We start from the raw sequence: 13,170 nt of genomic DNA, 5'->3' as shown, positions 1-13,170 counted from the left end.
ACAAGATTTTTTTTTTGTTTATGGCTTTAAAATTTCAAAAGTTATTTTAGATAATTTTATGTAATTTTGATTAAAATTTATATATATATATATATAAATATATATATATATAAAAGTGGACTTTAATGTTTTTACGGTAAATGTAGATAAGTGATCTATATATTGAACTTTTTCCTTCAATGTTAAGTCCAAGTCCATTGAGGGGTTTTCTAAAAAACCCTAAACTTAGATCTCACATCCTCTATATATTCATTAGTTGTGGGTGGAGGCTAGGTCAGAGATTAAGAGAGATTAGAAATTTGAGAGAAAATTGTTTGAGCAAAGCTTTATGCTTTGTATTTGAGAGATCTTTAGAGAGAGTTTGAGTGAAACATCTTTAGGGAGGTTTGATTATCACCATTGTTGTAGAGGTTGAGTTAACCACCACATTGGTGATTCTGATTATTTGTAACCATTATTTTCATAGTGGATTTTTGATCTGGACTAGGTCCCGTGAGTTTTTACTTCTTCATTGGAGAAGGTTTTCCCACGTTAAAAATTGATTGTGTTCTCTCTCTCCTTCTCTCTCCCGTTTTTTTCGTTTTGATTTTTCGCTGCGCTGTCCGACCTGGTGAAGTTCAGGTCGAGGTATTGCCGAGATCCAAGATCCATGATCTCATTGAATGACTTCCGCAAAGGCTGCTTAACCGAGCTTGAGGGAACCGAGTTCCCAACACTGTATTCGCTCCCGACATCATTTTGGGTTAAAAAATTAGAATAAAAAAAGACTATTATAATCCTAAAATAAATTGTAATTACAAAAATATATTGATTTTCTCTTCAAAATGACGTCTTTGTGTTCAATGTAGATAAGCTATCTACATTGCCGGTAGAAAAAGCGAACCTATAGAAATATATAGATCCATGTTTTCTTTTTCCGTCTCTTCTCTTCACATAGGTTCATATAAATTCCACATACCTTTTTATGTGTATTTTAATAAATATTATATGAAGTTATCTGAAATAACTTTAAACACTTAAAATATTACATGTCAAATCAATTGAGTTATATCAAGATGGTTACAAAATTATTTAATACCTATATCATTTGAGTTAAAAATATTACACAATCATTACAATAAAAAAAATATTATTAAATTATATCAAGATGGATACAAAATTATTTAGACAATTTATAAGTATATTATTATGTAATGACGGGATTGTTATCGTAACTATAAACAATGTCATCACGCTCCACGCTTAGAGGATTTATAAAAAAATTTGGCGTTATTATAAGCATGAACCTATATATATATATATATATATATATATATATATATATATATAGCGTTTAGCGGATGTACAGTGACTGCACTTAAAAATTGGTGCAGTCAAATAAAAAACTACGTTATTTTATAGTGTAAAAGCATTAAATATAAGGGATTATAATCATACAAAGATGTAAATAAATATAAAGTATTAAATATAGTGAATCATAATCCGTGGAGATAAATATAATATTTCTATTTTCTACAATTAATTTTGAACTCAAACTTCCTTTATCCCAACCAAAATGATGTAGTTTTTAGGTGACTGCATCAACCTTTATATACAGTCACATTACAAATTATTTTGTCATATATATATATATATATATATATATATATATATATATATGGGTTCGTTTTTACTACAGTCAATGTAGATAACTTATCTACATTGAGCCTAAAACGATGTCGTTTTGAAGCAAAAATCAAGATATTTTTATAAGTATAATTTATTTCAGGGTTATAATAGTCTTTTCATTATAATTTTTTAATTTTTCAACCCAAAATGACGGCATTTTGGGAGCAAATGTACATAACTTATCTACATTCAATGTAGAAAAATTAAAGCCTATATATATATATATATATATATATATATATATATATATAAGAAAAATATTTCTCAAGTCACTTGAGATACATTTATCTCTGGTCACCCCAAAACTACGTCGTTTTATTTATTTATTTTCTTATATTAATTGATTAACCTTTGAATAGTGATGATTCCCTTTTTCGGTATACCTGGAGGGTATTCTCATTCAACCTCCTCCGGTCACCTTGTCATCGGAGTACGACACGAAGGCTACCCCCTCATTGGAACAACGGATGCATTGAGCTTCGCTACCGAAAGAAGAATGAGACTGATCCCCCCTTCGAGGAGAGAGGCATGTCCTTTGTCCCCCAAAGATTTTCCAAGAATTTGCTTGAGACATGGTTTGAACCCCTAACCCAAGCAAATCCTTGGAAGCTCAGTTGCCAACTGAGCTACCCTTAGGGGTTTATGATTTCGTTTTTCTCTCTCTTCCTTTATAACCATCAATTCATCTTTGTACGGCTATGATTTGGTGGCCGGAGATAAAGTTATCTCAACTGAATTGAGAAACAATAAGCCATATATATATATTGGGGTTCTTTTTCTCATGTTGTTGGAGATAGTTATCTCCTACTATAGACACATGACGTGATAGGGTACACCACCCATTAAAAGGAAAGAAAAATGGTGGCATAATTTTTGTTGTGAGAAGAACATAAGATAGTTATCTCATGTAAAATGAGAAAATGATTTTCCATGTATATATATATATATGGCTTATCGTTTCTCTAGCTGCTTGAGATAACTTTATCTCCGAACACTAAATCATAATCGTACAAAGATGAATAAATGATGATAAATGAAGAGAGAGAAAATGGAAATCATAACCATTCAAAGGTGAATCAATTAATATAAGAAAATAAATAAACAAAACGACGTAGTTTTGAAATAACCAAAGATAAATATATCTCAAGCAGCTTGAGAAATATTTTTCTCATATATATATATGGGGTAAATATTTCTACAGCCACTTTAGATAAGATTATCTACAGCTGTCCCAAAACTACGTCGCTCTGATTAATGAATGATGTTTCTGTAATTTTAAGTGTATTAATGAAGGGTGTTTTCGTAATTTTGATTATTTTTTTTATCATATATATTTTACTGAAACACCCTTCGTTAATTCACTTAAAATTATAGAAACACCCTTCATTAATCAAAACGACGTAGTTTTTGGGATAGCTGTACATAACCTTATCTAAAGTGGCTGTAGAAATATTTTTTCCTATATATATATAGGTAATATTTTCCTCCTTCACATGACACAAGAAAATTTTCTAGAGAAACACAAAAGTGGGCCCATCAATTCTTTTATTTTTTTATTTTAAAAATGATGGACCCCACAATTGGTTGTCTCTTTGACATGACCTAAGAATCTTTCCTACAACATAAAATTTGTTTTTTCCTATATACATATGAGAAAAATATTTCTCAAGCAGTTTGAGATATATTTACCTCTGTATACCCAAAAACTACGTCGGTTTGTTTATTTATTTCCTTATATTAATTGATTCACCTTCAAATGGTTATGATTTCATTATTCTCTCTCCTCCTTTATCATCATTTAGTAGAAGGAGATAAAGTTATCTTAAGTAATTTGAGAAACGATAACCCCTATATATATATATATGGAAAAAACATTTCTCCGACAACTTGAGATAAGTTTATCTCCGGCAACCCCAAAACTACGTCATTTTGTTTATTTTTTCTTTATATTAATTGATTCACCTATGAATGGTTATAATTTCCTTTCTCTCTCTCTTCTTTTATCACCATTGATCCATCTTTGTACGGTTATGATTTAGTAATCGGAGATAAAGTTATCTCAAGCAACTTGAGAAACGATAAGCCCTGTATATATATATATATATACATATATATATATATATATATATATATGAGATTAATATTTCTCATGTTGTAAAAGATAACTTTATCTCTTACGCACACATAAAAGTGTGTGGGCTCCATGTGAGGTCATGTAAAGAAAAAGGAGAGAAAAAATATAGGTCCCACATAAATTATCGCCTACAATATAAGAAGTATTAATCTATATATATATATATATATATATAGGCTTTAACGTTTCTACAGTGAATGTAGATAAGTTATCTACATTTGCTTCCAAAATGACGTCGTTTTGGGTTGAAAAATTGAAAAATTAAAATGAAAAAGACTATTATAACCCTAAAATAAATTATAATTACAAAAATACCCTAATTTCTACCTCAAAACGACATCATTTTGGGCTCAATGTAGATAAACGGTAAAAAAAGTGAACTCATATATATATATATATATATTATAGTTTATCATGTTTTAAAGGTTAAAATCACTTTCATATTTAGTCAAAAGCATGAAAATTTTGGGTTAATTAGCTAAAATGCATGAAGTTTGAATTATTGACTCGTGTGAATGACTCTTGCTTGTTTTGTCTTACGAAGTAAGATAGAATCTCGAATTTAATCTTTCATTGAAAAGCAGAGAAATGAACAAGTGTCTTTTAACATGCAAGAGAGAGCACTTATAGTGCTGCCACATACAAAGGAAAACAGAAAGTAACAGACCCACGTGGCCACTCAACAAACTAACTAACCCAACTAACTAAGCTAACAGAGAGAATAATAAACATGTATAAAGGAAAAACCATATAACTTAACACCCCCCCTCAAGTTGAGAGGTGTATGTCTCTAAACCCCAACTTGTCCATGAAATTATGAAAGAAAGCTGGATGCAGAGCTTTGGTAAATACATCTGCGATTTGTTGAGAAGACTGTATAGGCATCAAACGAATTAATCCCTTTGACATTTTCTCTCTTGTAACATGACAGTCGAGCTCTATATGTTTGCTGCGTTCATGGAAAGTTGGATTATAAGCCAAGTGCACAGCAGCCTGATTGTCACAATACACCACAGCTGAACTTGGAGTGACACCATGGAGATCATGTAAGAGATAAGTGAGCCACTGGAGCTCACAAGTCAGTGTAGCTAGTGCACGATATTCAGCCTCTGCTGAAGATCTACTTACGGTTGTTTGTTTCTTTGATATCCATGAGATCAAAGATGAACCAAGGAACACACATAAACCTGTTGTAAACCTTCAAGTATCTGGGCATGTAGCCCAATCTGCATCAACAAATCTTGAGAGTGTGAGAAAGTTGGTGGAAGGGAAAAATAAACCCTTGGCTGGTGCACCCTTAAGATATCTAAGAACTCTGCAAGCTACATTAAAATGTGCTATCATTGGCCGTGAGACAAACTGACTAAGTTGTTGAATGGAAAAGGATATGTCAGGTCTAGTGTTTGCAAGGTATAATAATCGACCAACAAGTCTTCTGTACTCTGCTGGGTCACTATGAGGTTCTCCTTGATCGTGACATAGCCTTAAGGTAGGTTCCATAGGAGTGGAAACAAATTTTGCCCCAAGAAGTCCAGCATCTGAAAGTAACTCTAGAACATACTTTCACTGATTAATAACTATGCCATGAGATGAACGAGCTATTTCAAGGCCAAGAAAGAACTTTAAAGGACCAAGATCTTTAATATGAAACAGCTGGTCCAAATGTGCCTTGACTGATTTGATTTCATCCAGATTGTTCCCAGCAAGCACCATGTCATCTACGTATACAAGTAAAGCAGTAAATGAACCATGACTAACTTTGGTGAATGAGTGGTCAGCTAAAGATTGAGAGTAACCAAGACTTAGAAGTTAAGCAGTAAGACGAGCATTCCATTGTCGGCTTGCTTGCTTGAGACCATAAAGTGACTTTTGCAATTTGCATACTTAATTTGGATGAGGAGAAGAAAATCCATCAGGGATTGACATGTATACTTCTTCCAAGAGGTCACCATGGAGGAAAGCATCATTGATATCTAGTTGCTCCAAATAATATCCACGAGCTGCAGCTACTGCCAAGAGGAGTCTGATTGTTGTTAACTTTACAACTGGAGAGAAAGTTTCAAAATAATCTACACCTTCCATCCGTTTATAACCTTTTGCCACAAGAAGTGTTTTATCTCTAGCAATTGATCCATCTAGGTTATGTTTTATTTTGTAAACCCATTTGGAACCAATTGGTCTTTTGCCAGAGGGTAAGTCCACAAAAGTCCAGGTTTCATTTCGGTTCAATGCTTATATTTCCTCGTTCATAGCAGCAATCCACTCACAGGATTGAGTTGCTTGTTTATATGTTCGTGGTTCAACAAAGGAACTTATGTTATGGCAGAAAGAGGAATATGCAGAGGAAACTTTATTATATGAGACAACATAAGATATTGGATAGTTACAATCATGTGAAGAAACTTTAGTGGTAAGTGAATTGTTGCATATAAAATCATTTGGATGCTTTGGTTGAGTTCTCACCCTTGTTGAACGTCGTGGAGGATTTAGTTGGTGATCTGTAGAGTCATTGGAATGATCATGTCAGTCTTCCCTTTCTGAACATTGTGGAGAATTGATCAGATCAGTTTGCAAGGCATTGAGACCATTATGTGATTCTTCTTGATGAGACAGAGGGGTTATGTCAGATGCAATATCATATGGCTGTGATGTATATGGGCCTGTAGATTGAGGCATATGAGGAAAATCATAACAAATAGATGATTCAAGATTTCTGATTGATGCTTCTTAATTCCTCATTACTGTTCGGGTTTCTTGCATGAAGGAAGTTGTCTTATTTCTGAAAGTTTCTGAACCTTGGATGTAATCATTGGTTGTCTTTGAGAGTTGCGTCAGTGCTTTCTCTAACTCAGAAGGATTACTTTGTGAAGGTTGTGGCTGTGGAGGAATAGGTGGATTGAGCTGGTGTTGAGTTTATTTATAATTTAACCCAGGGTGATTTTTCCACCTTGGATTATAGGTGTCACCATATGGATTGCCTTGATTTCTCTGAAAGTTTCCTGAATTCCTTTGATCATGCCAGATTCCATTCACTGGTGCTGCTTCAGTTCCTCCAAGAGCTCCACAGTTGCTGCTCTCATGCTCTCCTCCACAAAATTCACAAACTGGTGGCGGTGGCTGTGTCTGGATTGCAGATGCTTGAAACTTTTCGAACATTGTTGTGAGAGATGCCAATTGTTGAGACATCATCTTCTCTGTAGCCAACATAGCATCATTGCTCTTCAGCTGATATATTCCCTTCTTCGGCTGTGTCGGAACACTTTCATTTTCTAAAGAAGCCATGGATTCAAATAACTCCAATGCTTGAGTGGGAGTTTTCTGTCTTAATGACTCTCCTGTAGCGGCATTAATAACCATCCTGGAAGCAGCTGTTATTCCATATAAGAATATCTGCACCTTTGGTCCAGATTGCAATTCAAATTGAGTACATCTTCTTTGCAAGTCTTTGAATCTTCTCCATGCAGCAAAAGAGACTCCCTTTCCTGTTGGGTGAAATTTGAAATCTCATTGACCAACTGATTATACTTGGTCATATGGAAGAAATTAGCCAAGAATTTAGCAGCTAAGTCATCCCATAAATTAAAGTTGCATGTAGGTTGTTGATACAGCCATTTAAGTGCTTGCTCCATCAAAGAAAACTGGAACAACCTGAGACGGATAACGTCATCTGCTACCCCATTCATCTTCACTGTGTCACATATCAACAAGAACGTATCGAGATGAAGATGAAGGTCTTCTTCTTCTTCACCAGCAAATTGATTCTGTTAAACTACAGAGAGTAGAGCTGGCTTGATTTCAAAATTGTTTGCAGCAACATTAGGCCTGATGATGCTGGAGGTGTTTCTTGGCATGCTTGGAGTGAGGAACGCATCCATCAGCTCCTCTGGTGGATTGTTATTGTTGTTGTTTGCCATTGTTTCTTCCTCTGTTAGCACCAAGCTTGATGCTTCTTTTTCTTGCTGCTTTCTTTCTTTGGCGATCTTTCTGTGTTTTTTTTGCTGTTTTCTCTATCTTGGGGTCGAAATGCAAGGAGTCGGTGTCAACGATACCTCGCATAAACCAGAAAATATATTATAAAAGTAAAAACTGAATTTAAATAACAAAATTTAAATAACAGAAAATAAGGTCCAATCTAAAGAATCTTTAGTTACTATTAATGTTAAAGTTATAATCACCGGCAACGGCGCCAAAAACTTGTTGCGCTCACGGCAAGTGCACCGGTCGTACAAGTAATATAATGTTTGAGTAAGAGATGTTCCCACGAGGATTAAAACTCAATCACTAGTTTACTACTTCGACTTAAGTTGGACAATCGAATTTAGATTTGTAACAGGATTTGATTTGAAATTTAAAATACTAAAATTAATTAAGGGCAAGAATAAAAACAACAATTTAAAGATTTGATTACTGATATAAAAGAAACGTAGCTAGGGATTCGATTTTCTTCAATCTATCTATTACGTTTCAAGTCTTTCTTTAAATTAATCGTCCTTAATATAAATCCAGTCAATTCTTTCTAATGTAATTAGGATTCAATCCATTGACACCCTAAGTCTTTACGATCACGCAAGAACCCTAATTACCGTTATTCCACAAGAAAGTAAGCATTACGTTCAAGAATCTAAAGACTGCGCAAAACCCTATGTCTATCCCTAGAATCATAAGGATTACGATAAAATTATTAGATACAGATCATGCACCAACATTCCTATTGTCATGCATTTACCTAAGATCAATATATAAGATTCAAGCTCATATAAAGCATTAAGAAGAGATAATTTCTTTCATGATAAAAAAGGAAATTAACTTAAAAAATTGTTCAAAGCATAATAAAGAAATTGAATTTCATCTAACCCTAACTACTTAAGAATTTAGCCAGACATAGCAAGATCAAGAACGAAAGAAAATGTAAAAGTTTCCCCAAACTCCATAGTTTATTGGTGAATCTTCAATATCTATAATGCAAGCTTGATTTTGATCCTTCTCCGCCGCTCACGAACTGTGGATTTCTCTCTGTTCCCTCTGCCTCCGAGTACCAAGAACTCTTTGGAATGTCAAAAAGTGATTAATTCTGACCCATAATGTGTTTTTATTGGCCAAGAATCCGTGCCTAAGTGAATACCTCGAATGGGCCTGAGTTGAGTTTCTGGGGCGCTTAAGCCTCCTAAGATTTGCATGGATTTTTCACGTAGCACGCTTAAGCACGATGGAGCGCGCTTAAGCGCGCTCTTTGAACGACAATTTTCCCCTTGATTCGCGCTTAAGCCCTGAGTTGGGGGCTTAAGCTTCCTCAGGCAGTGGCTTTTTGCTTATTTTGGAATAATTAGGAGGCTTAAGCTTCGAAATGGGGGCTTAATCCTCCTCTTCAACAACTTGATTTTTCTTGATTTTCTTTAGATAGATCCTCACATTTTCTAGTTTTGATCTCCATCTATCCAATCTTTATATTTGACTCTATTTATCATCAAATTCCTTCAAAATAGCAAATATATATTATTTAATGGGAAAAATATTTGTCATTTTTCATTTTTTTTTGGTACATTGCCAGGAGGTATCCCCATTCAACCTTCTCCGGGCACCATGCCCTCGGGGTACGGCCCGTTTGGGCTAGCCCCTCATTTTAAATGACACAAAGTTACGTCATTTTTAATGAAACTACGTCGTTTTGGTAAGTTTTTACATTCTCTCTCCTCCATTTTCTTTTTATTTCTAATTTTATAAATTAGAGAAAATGATAAAACACACCAAAACGACGTAGTTTCATTAAAATTGACACAAAGTTGTGTCATTTAAAATGACAAACACTAAACCCTTAATTAATTCATAATCACATAATTCATGTATTTTATATCAAAACCCTAGTTTTTACTCATTTAACTTGATAATTCATCTGATTTTAATCTATAAAAATAAGATAAACTTAAGGTTTATCAGGTTGTCTCTATTTCAGATGTATGTTTACTATCTATCCTGTTTTATTGGTCACATTTCATAAAAGTGCAAGAGATAACACATATTATTAGTTGAATGAGTAATTACCAACATTATAGAGTATGATAAAAAATCCAAGTGGAAAGATCAACATTTGTTACAAGGGCATCTCATTGGAAATATAATAATCAATTGGAGTTTTGGTCCATTTTGTTCTTTTCCACCATTAATTCAGCCTGTCATTCAACTCATCAACACTTTAAATATGAAATATAAATTACTTATAGCAATCATTAACAAAACAAAATTAGTGCATGTCATAACTAATTTGTTATTTCTCCTTTATACACGGATATACTTGGCGCCATTAAATAATTCTCTGGCGATTTTGGGAAATCGTGGGAATAACCGCCAGCAAACTTAAATCATAATAGTGTTTGTTTAAACTGCAGTTAAGTTTAGAAAAAAGTTAATACATTTTCAGCCAATTATTTTTCAAAATCCTTTTCCATTACTGTACTACGGAGAGATTCTTCAAACTAAACATAAATGTATAGTCACAAAATAAAATATTTTTCTCAATGAAAAATTAAAATTCATGTAAAAGCACATTGAATATAAATTTTTAATAAAAATATACATTTTTAAATTTTGAACATTATGAACAACAATTAATATTTCCTTGACATTCATATATTATTACCAAATTTAATGTTTTGCTGCATAAGTTCGTAATAATATAGAGTTCCAATGGGAATGTTACAAAAGTAAATAAAATTATTAAGACTCGTTAAATATTCAGCTTCAGCTCATTCAATATTATAATATCAATTTAACTTTATTGAAAAATTAACTAAATGTATTCTTTAACCATTCACATTATAAATTTAATTAACAGTTTAAGTACGAGAATATTTTTTAAACAAATAAGCAAGAATAAAAAAAGTAACATACTTGCCTCGATATGTGGGAAATTCTAAAACATGACTTCCATTAAATGCATCCATATGTATGGTACCAAACAAGTTATTAAAAAAAATATGAACTTTATATTATTAATAATGTAAATATTGTGACTTCTATAGTACATAACCAATATACCTCAAATTATAGTTGTTAAAATCTTGATTTATCACTACGATTTTATGTTTTGATTATTATTTTTTATCAAAACAATTTTACCAATATTCAAACATTTTTATGATTTTACGATTTTTTTACATTACGATATTATGTTTTACGATTTTTTAGCCCCTTCGAACTTTACTTAAAATCTCATTTTTAACAACCTTGCCTCAAATAACAAAGGAGAAATATGTTATTTAATAATTGATATGCAGTCACTTTATCATTACATATGAAGTTCTTCTTGAGAAAACTATTGTCTTTGTAAGGAAAAAATAATATTTTTTTAGAGCAAACCTCATGGATAAGAAGGCAGTTGAACCAGTGAAAAGCAAATTGAAGAAATTCCAGTCCCTATTGCTCCATATGGCTTGAAATAGGCTCTGGTGTAAGCTTAAAAGTTTTAGTATCATATTGTATTTTGAGATATAGAAATAATAATATATTGTGTCTATTTCAAATTATTAGTTGATGTAGAGAAGAATTTTTGTTTCATTTTATCTATCGCTTTACAAAACCAAAAAGACATTTTTTTTTCTTTCAATTTTATCCTTATCTCTTAGTATCTGCATAAAATGGAGTGAAAGGATAATTTCGTTAAATGCAATTAAATTTCCTTAAGATTGAGGGTATTTAATGGCTTTTTTTAATCTTGTACAAAAACCTTAAACAACTGATAATTTTGAAAATGAGACGGTAACCAACAAAGAATGAAGGTTTGTAAAATTAATACAGATCCAAATCCATATGTGCAAGTGGAGCATTTAAAATCATGCAACTATAGAGATAATTTAAGAAAAGAAGTATGTAACACCCCGTATATATCCGGTAATGTTATCATATCATCGTATTAAGCTGCACTTAATTAAAAATGTGGAATATCTTTTTCTTTTCAATTATTATCATTACCAACTTGCTTACTTAATCATTTAATAAAACATTTCCTATATGTAAATTGCAAAAGACCGCTAACTGAGACCGGACAACCCTGATAGTTTATACAACTCAGCTCAAAAGTACTAACATCAAAGTGACATGGACAAACCTCATGCTCATCCAAATAAGGCAACAAGCCCAACATAAGTCTCAACAACAACAACATAATAATAATATAAAGGCAGAAAGCATAAATAGCATCCAAATCCAGCATCCATACAAGTTAGCATATAATATCATAATTAGCTAAGCTCTGGCCTCCTGCCGCTAGAGGCATCAGCCCCTAAATTACCTGAACCTAAAATAAGTGTCCCCAAACATGGGGTGAGATCTCTAAACAAGAAATCTCAGTAAGACAAGGGGTCCTCAAGGATCTTCCACCCCAAGCTCACTTACATGTGCAATATAAGTTCCAAAAGCAATTCATCAATATCATTTCTAAAACAGTGCAATGCAGCAGATAACCATGTCATGTGTGTCAATATTATTCTATTGGCCAGAGAAATGCAAGATTTATATACATCTATTACCCACAATTAGTGCAAGACGCTACTTGCATCCACCACAGTCTCACCATCTTGTATGACGCTACATACTCAGGCTTACCGTCAAAGTGGAACAACACATGCATATTATAAGCCATTACACATAAAAGCTCAACAACATTTCAAATATTAAAGCATGTAACACATCATACATATAAATCATTCCCCCATGGGGTATGGTGGAACCACACAATGGCTAAACTGAGGACACGAAAGCTTACCTTGCAAGCTAACTATCCAATGCCAAGAGTCCACACAAGCTCAAGGCCCACAAACAACATAATCACAATCTGCCCATATCATAATTAATCATCAATAATCATAGCTCAGATTCCATTAAGTGATTAAGTCTTTCTTACTCATTTTAACTCATTACATGTTGTTTCTGCAGGAAGTATTCGAATACTCCAAGAGTAGTATTCGAATACTCCAGCTCTCCAGAAAGTATTCGATTACTTTCATTTAAGTATTCGAATACTACCAAGTATCCGAATACTTTACCCACCAGTATCCGAATACCACAGTATCCGAATACCAAACTTTACTGTATTCGAATACTTTCCAGTATTCGAATACTTCTTCAAAGGTATCCGAATACTTTTCTTCCTAGAAAAGTATCCTAATACTCCAGCAAGGAGTATTCGACTACCAGTGAACAAGTATTCGAATACCACTCGAAAAGTATTCGAATACTTCTTCACCAGAATGCAGAAATACGAACAGTGATCTGCATAATCCCATTTTTAAGGGTCCAAACGCGATTGAGAGTCTAATGACTCCCTAAACAGATGAACACCAACATGTTATGAACTCAGAAACACCTTCTTTTAC

Source organism: Gastrolobium bilobum, unplaced genomic scaffold, assembly GCF_033153095.1.
Source record: "Gastrolobium bilobum isolate Gb01-03AN ecotype WA unplaced genomic scaffold, APGP_CSIRO_Gbil_v1 utg609, whole genome shotgun sequence".
Lineage (NCBI taxonomy): Eukaryota > Viridiplantae > Streptophyta > Magnoliopsida > Fabales > Fabaceae > Gastrolobium > Gastrolobium bilobum.
Note: the sequence above shows the minus strand (reverse complement) of the source record.